We start from the raw sequence: 19,200 nt of genomic DNA, 5'->3' as shown, positions 1-19,200 counted from the left end.
AGTATATGATATTAAACTGATCACTTTGAGTGATATACTAAGTATATGATATTAAACTGATCACTTTGAGTGATATACTAAGTAAGTATATGACATTAAACTGATCACTTTGAGTGATATACTCAAGTAAGTATATGACATTAAACTGATCACTTTGAGTGATATACTAAGTAAGTATATGACATTAAACTGATCACTTTGAGTGATATACTAATGATAAGTATATGATATTAAACTGATCACTTTGAGTGATATACTAAGTAAGTATATGACATTAAACTGATCACTTTGAGTGATATACTAAGTATATGACATTAAACTGATCACTTTGAGTGATATACTAAGTAAGTATATGATATTAAACTGATCACTTTGAGTGATATACCAAAGTATATGACATTAAACTGATCACTTTGAGTGATATACTAAGTATATGACATTAAACTGATCACTTTGAGTGATATACTAAGTAAGTATATGATATTAAACTGATCACTTTGAGTGATATACTAAGTATATGACATTAAACTGATCACTTTGAGTGATATACTAAGTATATGATATTAAACTGATCACTTTGAGTGATATACTAAGTATATGATATTAAACTGATCACTTTGAGTGATATACTAAGTAAGTATATGACATTAAACTGATCACTTTGAGTGATATACTAAGTAAGTATATGACATTAAACTGATCACTTTGAGTGATATACTAAGTATATGATATTAAACTGATCACTTTGAGTGATACTAAGTAAGTATATGATATTAAACTGATCACTTTGAGTGATATATAAGTAAGTATATGATATTAAACTGATCACTTTGAGTGATATACTAAGTATATGACATTAAACTGATCACTTTGAGTGATATATAAGTAAGTATATGACATTAAACTGATCACTTTGAGTGATATACTAAGTAAGTATATGACATTAAACTGATCACTTTGAGTGATATACTAAAAGTATATGATATTAAACTGATCACTTTGAGTGATATACTAAGTATATGATATTAAACTGATCACTTTGAGTGAGATATACCAAGTATATATGATATTAAACTGATCACTTTGAGTGATATACTAAGTATATGATATTAAACTGATCACTTTGAGTGATATACTAAGTAAGTATATGATATTAAACTGATCACTTTGAGTGATATACTAAGTAAGTATATGATATTAAACTGATCACTTTGAGTGATATACTAAGTAAGTATATGACATTAAACTGATCACTTTGAGTGATATACTAAGTAAGTATATGACATTAAACTGATCACTTTGAGTGATATACTAAGTATATGACATTAAACTGATCACTTTGAGTGATATACTAAGTAAGTATATGATATTAAACTGATCACTTTGAGTGATATACTAAGTAAGTATATGACATTAAACTGATCACTTTGAGTGATATACTAAGTAAGTATATGATATTAAACTGATCACTTTGAGTGATATACTAAGTAAGTATATGACATTAAACTGATCACTTTGAGTGATATACTAAGTAAGTATATGATATTAAACTGATCACTTTGAGTGATATACTAAGTAAGTATATGACATTAAACTGATCACTTTTGAGTGTATATACATTAAACTGATAAGTATATGTATATGACATTAAACTGATCACTTTGAGTGATATACTAAGTAAGTATATGATATTAAACTGATCACTTTGAGTGATATACTAAGTAAGTATATGATATTAAACTGATCACTTTGAGTGATATACTAAGTATAGTATATGACATTAAACTGATCACTTTGAGTGATATACTAAGTAAGTATATGACATTAAACTGATCACTTTGAGTGATATACTAAGTAAGTATATGATATTAAACTGATCACTTTGAGTGATATACTAAGATATATGACATTAAACTGATCACTTTGAGTGATATACTAAAGTATATGACATTAAACTGATCACTTTGAGTGATATACTAAGTAAGTATATGACATTAAACTGATCACTTTGAGTGATATACTAAGAGTATATGATATTAAACTGATCACTTTGAGTGATATATAAGTATATGACATTAAACTGATCACTTTGAGTGATATACTACAAGTATATGATATTAAACTGATCACTTTGAGTGATATACTAAGTACTAAGTATATGACATTAAACTGATCACTTTGAGTGATATACTAAGTAAGTATATGACATTAAACTGATCACTTTGAGTGATATACTAAGTAAGTATATGACATTAAACTGATCACTTTGAGTGATATACTAAGTATATGATATTAAACTGATCACTTTGAGTGATATACTAAGTAAGTATATGACATTAAACTGATCACTTTGAGTGATATACTAAGTAAGTATATGACATTAAACTGATCACTTTGAGTGATATACTAAGTAAGTATATGACATTAAACTGATCACTTTGAGTGATATACTAAGTATATGACATTAAACTGATCACTTTGAGTGATATACTAAGTAAGTATATGATATTAAACTGATCACTTTGAGTGATATACTAAGTATATGACATTAAACTGATCACTTTGAGTGATATACTAAGTATATGATATTAAACTGATCACTTTGAGTGATATACTAAGTAATATGACATTAAACTGATCACTTTGAGTGATATACTAAGTATATGACATTAAACTGATCACTTTGAGTGATATACTAAGTATATGATATTAAACTGATCACTTTGAGTGATATACTAAGTAAGTATATGACATTAAACTGATCACTTTGAGTGATATACTAAGTAAGTATATGACATTAAACTGATCACTTTGAGTGATATACTAAGTAAGTATATGACATTAAACTGATCACTTTGAGTGATATACTAAGTAAGTATATGACATTAAACTGATCACTTTGAGTGATATACTAAGTATATGACATTAAACTGATCACTTTGAGTGATATACTAAGTAAGTATATGACATTAAACTGATCACTTTGAGTGATATACTAAGTAAGTATATGACATTAAACTGATCACTTTGAGTGATATACTAAGTAAGTATATGACATTAAACTGATCACTTTGAGTGATATACTAGTAAGTATATGACATTAAACTGATCACTTTGAGTGATATACTAAGTAAGTATATGATATTAAACTGATCACTTTGAGTGATATACTAAGTATATGACATTAAACTGATCACTTTGAGTGATATACTAAGTAAGTATATGATATTAAACTGATCACTTTGAGTGATATACTAAGTATATGACATTAAACTGATCACTTTGAGTGATATACTAAGTATATGACATTAAACTGATCACTTTGAGTGATATACTAAAGTATATGACATTAAACTGATCACTTTGAGTGATATACTAAGTAAGTATATGACATTAAACTGATCACTTTGAGTGATATACTAAGTAAGTATATGACATTAAACTGATCACTTTGAGTGATATACTAAGTATATGACATTAAACTGATCACTTTGAGTGATATACTAAGTATATGATATTAAACTGATCACTTTGAGTGATATACTAAGTAAGTATATGACATTAAACTGATCACTTTGAGTGATATACTAAGTATATATGACATTAAACTGATCACTTTGAGTGATATACTAAGTAAGTATATGACATTAAACTGATCACTTTGAGTGATATACTAAGTAAGTATATGACATTAAACTGATCACTTTGAGTGATATACTAAGTAAGTATATGACATTAAACTGATCACTTTGAGTGATATACTAAGTAAGTATATGACATTAAACTGATCACTTTGAGTGATATACTAAGTATATGATATTAAACTGATCACTTTGAGTGATATACTAAGTAAGTATATGATATTAAACTGATCACTTTGAGTGATATACTAAGTATATGATATTAAACTGATCACTTTGAGTGATATACTAAGTATATGACATTAAACTGATCACTTTGAGTGATATACTAAGTAAGTATATGACATTAAACTGATCACTTTGAGTGATATACTAAGTAAGTATATGACATTAAACTGATCACTTTGAGTGATATACTAAGTATATGACATTAAACTGATCACTTTGAGTGATATACTAAGTAAGTATATGATATTAAACTGATCACTTTGAGTGATATACTAAGTATATGACATTAAACTGATCACTTTGAGTGATATACTAAGTAAGTATATGATATTAAACTGATCACTTTGAGTGATATACTAAGTATATGATATTAAACTGATCACTTTGAGTGATATACTAAGTATATGACATTAAACTGATCACTTTGAGTGATATACTAAGTAAGTATATGATATTAAACTGATCACTTTGAGTGATATACTAAGTAAGTATATGACATTAAACTGATCACTTTGAGTGATATACTAAGTAAGTATATGACATTAAACTGATCACTTTGAGTGATATACTAAGTAAGTATATGACATTAAACTGATCACTTTGAGTGATATACTAAGTAAGTATATGACATTAAACTGATCACTTTGAGTGATATACTAAGTATATGATATTAAACTGATCACTTTGAGTGATATACTAAGTAAGTATATGACATTAAACTGATCACTTTGAGTGATATACTAAGTAAGTATATGACATTAAACTGATCACTTTGAGTGATATACTAAGTAAGTATATGACATTAAACTGATCACTTTGAGTGATATACTAAGTAAGTATATGATATTAAACTGATCACTTTGAGTGATATACTAAGTATATGATAATTAAACTGATCACTTTGAGTGATATACTTTAAGTATATGACATTAAACTGTCACTTTGAGTGATATACTAAGTAAGTATATGACATTAAACTGATCACTTTGAGTGATATACTAAGTAAGTATATGACATTAAACTGATCACTTTGAGTGATATACTAAGTAAGTATATGACATTAAACTGATCACTTTGAGTGATATACTAAGTATATGATATTAAACTGATCACTTTGAGTGATATACTAAGTAAGTATATGATATTAAACTGATCACTTTGAGTGATATACTAAGTAAGTATATGATATTAAACTGATCACTTTGAGTGATATACTAAGTAAGTATATGACATTAAACTGATCACTTTGAGTGATATACTAAGTAAGTATATGACATTAAACTGATCACTTTGAGTGATATACTAAGTAAGTATATGATATTAAACTGATCACTTTGAGTGATATACTAAGTAAGTATATGACATTAAACTGATCACTTTGAGTGATATACTAAGTATATGACATTAAACTGATCACTTTGAGTGTAAGTATATGACATTAAACTGATCACTTTGAGTGATATACTAAGTATATGACATTAAACTGATCACTTTGAGTGATATACTAAGTAAGTATATGATATTAAACTGATCACTTTGAGTGATATACTAAGTATATGACATTAAACTGATCACTTTGAGTGATATACTAAGTAAGTATATGACATTAAACTGATCACTTTGAGTGATATACTAAGTAAGTATATGACATTAAACTGATCACTTTGAGTGATATACTAAGTAAGTATATGACATTAAACTGATCACTTTGAGTGATATACTAAGTAAGTATATGACATTAAACTGATCACTTTGAGTGATATACTAAGTAAGTATATGACATTAAACTGATCACTTTGAGTGATATACTAAGTATATGACATTAAACTGATCACTTTGAGTGATATACTAAGTATATGACATTAAACTGATCACTAAGTATATGACATTAAACTGATCACTTTGAGTGATATACTAAGTAAGTATATGACATTAAACTGATCACTTTGAGTGATATACTAAGTAAGTATATGATATTAAACTGATCACTTTGAGTGATATACTAAGTATATGATATTAAACTGATCACTTTGAGTGATATACTAAGTATATGATATTAAACTGATCACTTTGAGTGATATACTAAGTATATGACATTAAACTGATCACTTTGAGTGATATACTAAGTAAGTATATGACATTAAACTGATCACTTTGAGTGATATACTAAGTAAGTATATGACATTAAACTGATCACTTTGAGTGATATACTAAGTATATGACATTAAACTGATCACTTTGAGTGATATACTAAGTAAGTATATGATATTAAACTGATCACTTTGAGTGATATACTAAGTAAGTATATGACATTAAACTGATCACTTTGAGTGATATACTAAGTAAGTATATGATATTAAACTGATCACTTTGAGTGATATACTAAGTAAGTATATGACATTAAACTGATCACTTTGAGTGATATACTAAGTAAGTATATGATATTAAACTGATCACTTTGAGTGATATACTAAGTATATGATATTAAACTGATCACTTTGAGTGATATACTAAGTATATGACATTAAACTGATCACTTTGAGTGATATACTAAGTAAGTATATGACATTAAACTGATCACTTTGAGTGATATACTAAGTAAGTATGATGACATTAAACTGATCACTTTGAGTGATATACTAAGTAAGTATATGACATTAAACTGATCACTTTGAGTGATATACTAAGTAAGTATATGACATTAAACTGATCACTTTGAGTGATATACTAAGTAAGTATATGACATTAAACTGATCACTTTGAGTGATATACTAAGTAAGTATATATTAAACTGATCACTTTGAGTGATATACTAAGTAAGTATATGACATTAAACTGATCACTTTGAGTGATATACTAAGTAAGTATATGACATTAAACTGATCACTTTGAGTGATATACTAAGTAAGTATATGACATTAAACTGATCACTTTGAGTGATATACTAAGTAAGTATATGACATTAAACTGATCACTTTGAGTGATATACTAAGTAAGTATATGACATTAAACTGATCACTTTGAGTGATATACTAAGTAAGTATATGACATTAAACTGATCACTTTGAGTGATATACTAAGTATATGACATTAAACTGATCACTTTGAGTGATATACTAAGTAAGTATATGATATTAAACTGATCACTTTGAGTGATATACTAAGTAAGTATATGACATTAAACTGATCACTTTGAGTGATATACTAAGTAAGTATATGATATTAAACTGATCACTTTGAGTGATATACTAAGTAAGTATATGATATTAAACTGATCACTTTGAGTGATATACTAAGTAAGTATATGATATTAAACTGATCACTTTGAGTGATATACTAAGTAAGTATATGACATTAAACTGATCACTTTGAGTGATATACTAAGTAAGTATATGACATTAAACTGATCACTTTGAGTGATATACTAAGTATATGACATTAAACTGATCACTTTGAGTGATATACTAAGTAAGTATATGACATTAAACTGATCACTTTGAGTGATATACTAAGTAAGTATATGACATTAAACTGATCACTTTGAGTGATATACTAAGTATATGACATTAAACTGATCACTTTGAGTGATATACTAAGTATATGATATTAAACTGATCACTTTGAGTGATATACCAAGTAAGTATATGACATTAAACTGATCACTTTGAGTGATATACTAAGTAAGTATATGACATTAAACTGATCACTTTGAGTGATATACTAAGTAAGTATATGACATTAAACTGATCACTTTGAGTGATATACTAAGTAAGTATATGATATTAAACTGATCACTTTGAGTGATATACTAAGTAAGTATATGATATTAAACTGATCACTTTGAGTGATATACTAAGTAAGTATATGATATTAAACTGATCACTTTGAGTGATATACTAAGTAAGTATATGATATTAAACTGATCACTTTGAGTGATATACTAAGTAAGTATATGATCATTAAACTGATCACTTTGAGTGATATACTAAGTAAGTATATGACATTAAACTGATCACTTTGAGTGATATACTAAGTAAGTATATGACATTAAACTGATCACTTTGAGTGATATACTAAGTAAGTATATGACATTAAACTGATCACTTTGAGTGATATACTAAGTATATGACATTAAACTGATCACTTTGAGTGATATACTAAGTAAGTATATGACATTAAACTGATCACTTTGAGTGATATACTGATCAAGTAAGTATATGATATTAAACTGATCACTTTGAGTGATATACATTAAACTGATCACTTTGAGTGATATACTAAGTATATGACATTAAACTGATCACTTTGAGTGATATACTAAGTATATGATATTAAACTGATCACTTTGAGTGATATACTAAGTAATATGACATTAAACTGATCACTTTGAGTGATATACTAAGTAAGTATATGATATTAAACTGATCACTTTGAGTGATATACTAAGTAAGTATATGACATTAAACTGATCACTTTGAGTGATATACTCAAGTAAGTATATGATATTAAACTGATCACTTTGAGTGATATACTAAGTAAGTATATGACATTAAACTGATCACTTTGAGTGATATACTAAGTAAGTATATGACATTAAACTGATCACTTTGAGTGATATACTGATCACTTTGAGATATAAGTATATGACATTAAACTGATCACTTTGAGTGATATACTAAGTAAGTATATGACATTAAACTGATCACTTTGAGTGATATACTAAGTATATGACATTAAACTGATCACTTTGAGTGATATACTAAGTATATGATATTAAACTGATCACTTTGAGTGATATACTAAGTAAGTATATGATATTAAACTGATCACTTTGAGTGATATACTAAGTAAGTATATGACATTAAACTGATCACTTTGAGTGATATATAAGTAAGTATATGACATTAAACTGATCACTTTGAGTGATATACTAAGTAAGTATATGACATTAAACTGATCACTTTGAGTGATATACTAAGTAAGTATATGACATTAAACTGATCACTTTGAGTGATATAAGTAAGTATATGATATTAAACTGATCACTTTGAGTGATATACTATAGTAAGTATATATTAAACTGATCACTTTGAGTGATATACTAAGTAAGTATATGACATTAAACTGATCACTTTGAGTGATATACTAAGTATATGACATTAAACTGATCACTTTAGTGATATAAGTAAGTATATGACATTAAACTGATCACTTTGAGTGATATACTAAGTAAGTATATGACATTAAACTGATCACTTTGAGTGATATACTAAGTAAGTATATGACATTAAACTGATCACTTTGAGTGATATACTAAGTAAGTATATGACATTAAACTGATCACTTTGAGTGATATACTAAGTATATGACATTAAACTGATCACTTTGAGTGATATACTAAGTATATGACATTAAACTGATCACTTTGAGTGATATACTAAGTATATGATATTAAACTGATCACTTTGAGTGATATACTAAGTATATGACATTAAACTGATCACTTTGAGTGATATACTAAGTATATGATATTAAACTGATCACTTTGAGTGATATACTAAGTATATGATATTAAACTGATCACTTTGAGTGATATACTAAGTAAGTATATGACATTAAACTGATCACTTTGAGTGATATACTAAGTAAGTATATGACATTAAACTGATCACTTTGAGTGATATACTAAGTAAGTATATGACATTAAACTGATCACTTTGAGTGATATACTAAGTAAGTATATGACATTAAACTGATCACTTTGAGTGATATACTAAGTAAGTATATGACATTAAACTGATCACTTTGAGTGATATACTAAGTAAGTATATGACATTAAACTGATCACTTTGAGTGATATACTAAGTATATGACATTAAACTGATCACTTTGAGTGATATACTAAGTATATGACATTAAACTGATCACTTTGAGTGATATACTAAGTATATGATATTAAACTGATCACTTTGAGTGATATACTAAGTATATGATATTAAACTGATCACTTTGAGTGATATACTAAGTAAGTATATGACATTAAACTGATCACTTTGAGTGATATACTAGTAAGTATATGACATTAAACTGATCACTTTGAGTGATATACTAAGTAAGTATATGACATTAAACTGATCACTTTGAGTGATATACTAAGTAAGTATATGACATTAAACTGATCACTTTGAGTGATATACTAAGTAAGTATATGATATTAAACTGATCACTTTGAGTGATATACTAAGTAAGTATATGATATTAAACTGATCACTTTGAGTGATATACTAAGTATATGACATTAAACTGATCACTTTGAGTGATATACTAAGTAAGTATATGACATTAAACTGATCACTTTGAGTGATATACTAAGTAAGTATATGATATTAAACTGATCACTTTGAGTGATATACTAAGTAAGTATATGACATTAAACTGATCACTTTGAGTGATATACTAAGTATATGATATTAAACTGATCACTTTGAGTGATATACTAAGTAAGTATATGACATTAAACTGATCACTTTGAGTGATATACTAAGTAAGTATATGATATTAAACTGATCACTTTGAGTGATATACTAAGTAAGTATATGACATTAAACTGATCACTTTGAGTGATATACTAAGTAAGTATATGACATTAAACTGATCACTTTGAGTGATATACTAAGTAAGTATATGACATTAAACTGATCACTTTGAGTGATATACTAAGTAAGTATATGACATTAAACTGATCACTTTGAGTGATATACTAAGTAAGTATATGATATTAAACTGATCACTTTGAGTGATATACTAAGTATATGATATTAAACTGATCACTTTGAGTGATATACTAAGTAAGTATATGACATTAAACTGATCACTTTGAGTGATATACTAAGTATATGACATTAAACTGATCACTTTGAGTGATATACTAAGTATATGATATTAAACTGATCACTTTGAGTGATATACTAAGTATATGACATTAAACTGATCACTTTGAGTGATATACTAAGTAAGTATATGACATTAAACTGATCACTTTGAGTGATATACTAAGTAATATGACATTAAACTGATCACTTTGAGTGATATACTAAGTAAGTATATGACATTAAACTGATCACTTTGAGTGATATACTAAGTAAGTATATGATATTAAACTGATCACTTTGAGTGATATATAAGTAAGTATATGACATTAAACTGATCACTTTGAGTGATATACTCAAGTAAGTATATGACATTAAACTGATCACTTTGAGTGATATACTAAGTAAGTATATGATATTAAACTGATCACTTTGAGTGATATACTAAGTAAGTATATGACATTAAACTGATCACTTTGAGTGATATACTAAGTATATGACATTAAACTGATCACTTTGAGTGATATACTAAGTAAGTATATGACATTAAACTGATCACTTTGAGTGATATACTAAGTAAGTATATGACATTAAACTGATCACTTTGAGTGATATACTAAGTAAGTATATGACATTAAACTGATCACTTTGAGTGATATACTAAGTATATGATATTAAACTGATCACTTTGAGTGATATACTAAGTATATGATATTAAACTGATCACTTTGAGTGATATACTGATCAAGTAAGTATATGACATTAAACTGATCACTTTGAGTGATATACTAAGTAAGTATATGACATTAAACTGATCACTTTGAGTGATATACTAAGTATATGACATTAAACTGATCACTTTGAGTGATATACTAAGTAAGTATATGATATTAAACTGATCACTTTGAGTGATATACTAAGTAAGTATATGACATTAAACTGATCACTTTGAGTGATATACTAAGTAAGTATATGACATTAAACTGATCACTTTGAGTGATATACTAAGTAAGTATATGATATTAAACTGATCACTTTGAGTGATATACTAAGTAAGTATATGATATTAAACTGATCACTTTGAGTGATATACTAAGTAAGTATATGATATTAAACTGATCACTTTGAGTGATATACTAAGTAAGTATATGACATTAAACTGATCACTTTGAGTGATATACTAAGTATATGATATTAAACTGATCACTTTGAGTGATATACTAAGTAAGTATATGACATTAAACTGATCACTTTGAGTGATATACTAAGTATATGACATTAAACTGATCACTTTGAGTGATATACTAAGTATATGATATTAAACTGATCACTTTGAGTGATATACTAAGTAAGTATATGACATTAAACTGATCACTTTGAGTGATATACTAAGTAAGTATATGATATTAAACTGATCACTTTGAGTGATATACTAAGTAAGTATATGACATTAAACTGATCACTTTGAGTGATATACTAAGTAAGTATATGACATTAAACTGATCACTTTGAGTGATATACTAAGTAAGTATATGACATTAAACTGATCACTTTGAGTGATATACTAAGTAAGTATATGACATTAAACTGATCACTTTGAGTGATATACTAAGTATATGATATTAAACTGATCACTTTGAGTGATATACTAAGTAAGTATATGACATTAAACTGATCACTTTGAGTGATATACTAAGTATATGACATTAAACTGATCACTTTGAGTGATATACTAAGTATATGACATTAAACTGATCACTTTGAGTGATATACTAAGTAAGTATATGACATTAAACTGATCACTTTGAGTGATATACTAAGTAAGTATATGACATTAAACTGATCACTTTGAGTGATATACTAAGTAAGTATATGACATTAAACTGATCACTTTGAGTGATATACTAAGTAAGTATATGACATTAAACTGATCACTTTGAGTGATATACTAAGTAAGTATATGACATTAAACTGATCACTTTGAGTGATATACTAAGTAAGTATATGACATTAAACTGATCACTTTGAGTGATATACTAAGTAAGTATATGATATTAAACTGATCACTTTGAGTGATATACTAAGTAAGTATATGACATTAAACTGATCACTTTGAGTGATATACTAAGTAAGTATATGACATTAAACTGATCACTTTGAGTGATATACTAAGTAAGTATATGACATTAAACTGATCACTTTGAGTGATATACTAAGTAAGTATATGACATTAAACTGATCACTTTGAGTGATATACTAAGTAAGTATATGACATTAAACTGATCACTTTGAGTGATATACTAAGTATATGACATTAAACTGATCACTTTGAGTGATATACTAAGTAAGTATATGACATTAAACTGATCACTTTGAGTGATATACTAAGTAAGTATATGACATTAAACTGATCACTTTGAGTGATATACTAAGTAAGTATATGACATTAAACTGATCACTTTGAGTGATATACTAAGTATATGATATTAAACTGATCACTTTGAGTGATATACTAAGTATATGATATTAAACTGATCACTTTGAGTGATATACTAAGTATATGATATTAAACTGATCACTTTGAGTGATATACTAAGTATATGATATTAAACTGATCACTTTGAGTGATATACTAAGTAAGTATATGACATTAAACTGATCACTTTGAGTGATATACTAAGTAAGTATATGACATTAAACTGATCACTTTGAGTGATATACTAAGTAAGTATATGACATTAAACTGATCACTTTGAGTGATATACTAAGTAAGTATATGATATTAAACTGATCACTTTGAGTGATATACTAAGTATATGACATTAAACTGATCAAGTAAGTATATGACATTAAACTGATCACTTTGAGTGATATACTAAGTAAGTATATGACATTAAACTGATCACTTTGAGTGATATACCAAGTAAGTATATGATATTAAAGTAAGTATATGATATTAAACTGATCACTTTGAGTGATATACTAAGTAAGTATATGACATTAAACTGATCACTTTGAGTGATATACTAAGTATATGACATTAAACTGATCACTTTGAGTGATATACTAAGTAAGTATATGATATTAAACTGATCACTTTGAGTGATATACTAAGTAAGTATATGACATTAAACTGATCACTTTGAGTGATATACTAAGTAAGTATATGACATTAAACTGATCACTTTGAGTGATATACTAAGTAAGTATATGATATTAAACTGATCACTTTGAGTGATATACTAAGTAAGTATATGACATTAAACTGATCACTTTGAGTGATATACTAAGTAAGTATATGACATTAAACTGATCACTTTGAGTGATATACTAAGTATATGATATTAAACTGATCACTTTGAGTGATATACTAAGTAAGTATATGACATTAAACTGATCACTTTGAGTGATATACTAAGTAAGTATATGACATTAAACTGATCACTTTGAGTGATATACTAAGTAAGTATATGACATTAAACTGATCACTTTGAGTGATATACTAAGTAAGTATATGATATTAAACTGATCACTTTGAGTGATATACTAAGTATATGATATTAAACTGATCACTTTGAGTGATATACTAAGTATATGATATTAAACTGATCACTTTGAGTGATATACTAAGTATATGACATTAAACTGATCACTTTGAGTGATATACTAAGTAAGTATATGATATTAAACTGATCACTTTGAGTGATATACTAAGTAAGTATATGATATTAAACTGATCACTTTGAGTGATATACTAAGTAAGTATATGACATTAAACTGATCACTTTGAGTGATATACTAAGTAAGTATATGACATTAAACTGATCACTTTGAGTGATATACTAAGTAAGTATATGACATTAAACTGATCACTTTGAGTGATATACTAAGTAAGTATATGATATTAAACTGATCACTTTGAGTGATATACTAAGTAAGTATATGATATTAAACTGATCACTTTGAGTGATATACTAAGTATATGATATTAAACTGATCACTTTGAGTGATATACTAAGTATATGATATTAAACTGATCACTTTGAGTGATATACTAAGTAAGTATATGATATTAAACTGATCACTTTGAGTGATATACTAAGTAAGTATATGACATTAAACTGATCACTTTGAGTGATATACTAAGTAAGTATATGACATTAAACTGATCACTTTGAGTGATATACTAAGTAAGTATATGACATTAAACTGATCACTTTGAGTGATATACTAAGTAAGTATATGATATTAAACTGATCACTTTGAGTGATATACTAAGTATATGATATTAAACTGATCACTTTGAGTGATATACTAAGTATATGATATTAAACTGATCACTTTGAGTGATATACTAAGTATATGACATTAAACTGATCACTTTGAGTGATATACTAAGTATATGATATTAAACTGATCACTTTGAGTGATATACTAAGTATATGATATTAAACTGATCACTTTGAGTGATATACTAAGTATATGACATTAAACTGATCACTTTGAGTGATATACTAAGTAAGTATATGATATTAAACTGATCACTTTGAGTGATATACTAAGTAAGTATATGACATTAAACTGATCACTTTGAGTGATATACTAAGTAAGTATATGATATTAAACTGATCACTTTGAGTGATATACTAAGTAAGTATATGACATTAAACTGATCACTTTGAGTGATATACTAAGTAAGTATATGACATTAAACTGATCACTTTGAGTGATATACTAAGTAAGTATATGATATTAAACTGATCACTTTGAGTGATATACTAAGTAAGTATATGACATTAAACTGATCACTTTGAGTGATATACTAAGTATATGACATTAAACTGATCACTTTGAGTGATATACTAAGTATATGATATTAAACTGATCACTTTGAGTGATATACTAAGTAAGTATATGACATTAAACTGATCACTTTGAGTGATATACTAAGTAAGTATATGACATTAAACTGATCACTTTGAGTGATATACTAAGTAAGTATATGATATTAAACTGATCACTTTGAGTGATATACTAAGTATATGATATTAAACTGATCACTTTGAGTGATATACTAAGTATATGATATTAAACTGATCACTTTGAGTGATATACTAAGTATATGACATTAAACTGATCACTTTGAGTGATATACTAAGTAAGTATATGATATTAAACTGATCACTTTGAGTGATATACTAAGCAAGTATATGACATTAAACTGATCACTTTGAGTGATATACTAAGTATATGACATTAAACTGATCACTTTGAGTGATATACTAAGTATATGATATTAAACTGATCACTTTGAGTGATATACTAAGTATATGACATTAAACTGATCACTTTGAGTGATATACTAAGTAAGTATATGATATTAAACTGATCACTTTGACTGATATACTAAGTAAGTATATGATATTAAACTGATCACTTTGAGTGATATACTAAGTAAGTATATGATATTAAACTGATCACTTTGAGTGATATACTAAGTAAGTATATGACATTAAACTGATCACTTTGAGTGATATACTAAGTAAGTATATGACATTAAACTGATCACTTTGAGTGATATACTAAGTAAGTATATGATATTAAACTGATCACTTTGAGTGATATACTAAGTAAGTATATGACATTAAACTGATCACTTTGAGTGATATACTAAGTATATGACATTAAACTGATCACTTTGAGTGATATACTAAGTATATGATATTAAACTGATCACTTTGAGTGATATACTAAGTAAGTATATGACATTAAACTGATCACTTTGAGTGATATACTAAGTAAGTATATGACATTAAACTGATCACTTTGAGTGATATACTAAGTAAGTATATGATATTAAACTGATCACTTTGAGTGATATACTAAGTATATGACATTAAACTGATCACTTTGAGTGATATACTAAGTATATGACATTAAACTGATCACTTTGAGTGATATACTAAGTATATGACATTAAACTGATCACTTTGAGTGATATACTAAGTATATGATATTAAACTGATCACTTTGAGTGATATACTAAGTAAGTATATGACATTAAACTGATCACTTTGAGTGATATACTAAGTATATGATATTAAACTGATCACTTTGAGTGATATACTAAGTAAGTATATGACATTAAACTGATCACTTTGAGTGATATACTAAGTAAGTATATGACATTAAACTGATCACTTTGAGTGATATACTAAGTATATGACATTAAACTGATCACTTTGAGTGATATACTAAGTATATGACATTAAACTGATCACTTTGAGTGATATACTAAGTAAGTATATGACATTAAACTGATCACTTTGAGTGATATACTAAGTAAGTATATGACATTAAACTGATCACTTTGAGTGATATACTAAGTATATGACATTAAACTGATCACTTTGAGTGATATACTAAGTATATGATATTAAACTGATCACTTTGAGTGATATACTAAGTATATGATATTAAACTGATCACTTTGAGTGATATACTAAGTAAGTATATGATATTAAACTGATCACTTTGAGTGATATACTAAGTAAGTATATGATATTAAACTGATCACTTTGAGTGATATACTAAGTAAGTATATGACATTAAACTGATCACTTTGAGTGATATACTAAGTAAGTATATGACATTAAACTGATCACTTTGAGTGATATACTAAGTAAGTATATGATATTAAACTGATCACTTTGAGTGATATACTGATCACTTTGAGTGATAAGTATATGATATTAAACTGATCACTTTGAGTGATATACTAAGTAAGTATATGATATTAAACTGATCACTTTGAGTGATATACTAAGTAAGTATATGATATTAAACTGATCACTTTGAGTGATATACTAAGTAAGTATATGACATTAAACTGATCACTTTGAGTGATATACTAAGTAAGTATATGATATTAAACTGATCACTTTGAGTGATATACTAAGTAAGTATATGACATTAAACTGATCACTTTGAGTGATATACTAAGTAAGTATATGACATTAAACTGATCACTTTGAGTGATATACTAAGTAAGTATATGATATTAAACTGATCACTTTGAGTGATATACTAAGTAAGTATATGACATTAAACTGATCACTTTGAGTGATATACTAAGTATATGACATTAAACTGATCACTTTGAGTGATATACTAAGTATATGATATTAAACTGATCACTTTGAGTGATATACTAAGTAAGTATATGACATTAAACTGATCACTTTGAGTGATATACTAAGTAAGTATATGACATTAAACTGATCACTTTGAGTGATATACTAAGTAAGTATATGATATTAAACTGATCACTTTGAGTGATATACTAAGTATATGACATTAAACTGATCACTTTGAGTGATATACTAAGTAAGTATATGATATTAAACTGATCACTTTGAGTGATATACTAAGTAAGTATATGACATTAAACTGATCACTTTGAGTGATATACTAAGTATATGACATTAAACTGATCACTTTGAGTGATATACTAAGTAAGTATATGATATTAAACTGATCACTTTGAGTGATATATGATATACTAAGTAAGTATATGACATTAAACTGATCACTTTGAGTGACATACTAAGTAAGTATATGACATTAAACTGATCACTTTGAGTGATATACTAAGTATATGACATTAAACTGATCACTTTGAGTGATATACTAAGTATATGACATTAAACTGATCACTTTGAGTGATATACTAAGTATATGATATTAAACTGATCACTTTGAGTGATATACTAAGTAAGTATATGACATTAAACTGATCACTTTGAGTGATATACTAAGTATATGATATTAAACTGATCACTTTGAGTGATATACTAAGTAAGTATATGACATTAAACTGATCACTTTGAGTGATATACTAAGTAAGTATATGACATTAAACTGATCACTTTGAGTGATATACTAAGTATATGACATTAAACTGATCACTTTGAGTGATATACTAAGTATATGACATTAAACTGATCACTTTGAGTGATATACTAAGTATATGATATTAAACTGATCACTTTGAGTGATATACTAAGTAAGTATATGACATTAAACTGATCACTTTGAGTGATATACTAAGTAAGTATATGACATTAAACTGATCACTTTGAGTGATATACTAAGTAAGTATATGATATTAAACTGATCACTTTGAGTGATATACTAAGTAAATATATGATATTAAACTGATCAATTTTACATCCCAATTTCTTTCCTTCGCTTTCAAATAATTTCATACAGAGGAAACCTAAGTTCTGGATTATAAACCTGCTGTAATTTCAAACAAGGGTTAAGTAAATCTCATACACTGGCTACTGAAATGTGGACCAAGATGTCTTTACACTTTCTGCATAATAATTCTAACATTGATAGTACATCACTTCCTCCTTGGGTAGAAGAAAAAATAGCAGACTTGTAAACATGTTTGAAAA

Source organism: Tachypleus tridentatus, chromosome 13, assembly GCF_004210375.1.
Source record: "Tachypleus tridentatus isolate NWPU-2018 chromosome 13, ASM421037v1, whole genome shotgun sequence".
Classification (NCBI taxonomy): domain Eukaryota; kingdom Metazoa; phylum Arthropoda; class Merostomata; order Xiphosura; family Limulidae; genus Tachypleus; species Tachypleus tridentatus.
The sequence above is the reverse complement of the archived record's forward strand: the minus strand, read 5'-3'. Positions refer to the sequence as shown.